Source organism: Asparagus officinalis, chromosome 5, assembly GCF_001876935.1.
Source record: "Asparagus officinalis chromosome 5, Aspof.V1, whole genome shotgun sequence".
Lineage (NCBI taxonomy): Eukaryota > Viridiplantae > Streptophyta > Magnoliopsida > Asparagales > Asparagaceae > Asparagus > Asparagus officinalis.
The window spans coordinates 73734011-73734488 of NC_033798.1; positions in this window are offsets into that span (position 1 = coordinate 73734011).

Sequence of the window (478 nt, forward strand, 5' to 3'; positions counted from 1 at the left end):
GCTCTCGCCGCCGACCCGACGAAGCCCGACGAAGCCCGACGAAGCCTCGTACTCTCCCCCAAAAATCAATCTCAAATCCTCACTTCATAGAACAATTCTGATCCCGTTCTCTCTCTCACTCCGACCGCCGCCGACCCGACAAAGCCCAGTCGCCGACGACCCTCAACCCGACGCTGTAGCTTCAGATCTCCCTCAAGCCCCCAAAACGAGAATCCGACGCTGTAGCTGCAGATCTCCCTCAACCCGACGACCTCTCGTTCCTTCAGCTGTAAAATTTTCTAAAAGCTCAATTCGATTTTAAATATATTCAGTTCAATTCGATTTGTTTCTAATGTTCAGTCTTTCCGAATACTATGTGTTTCTAATGTTTTGATTGTGTATCATACAGTAGTTTTTTTCCCTTCAAAATCGAATTGAGCTTTTAGAAAATTACAGCGTCTGGGCTTTGTCGGGTCGGCGGCGGTCGGGTCGTCGGGTC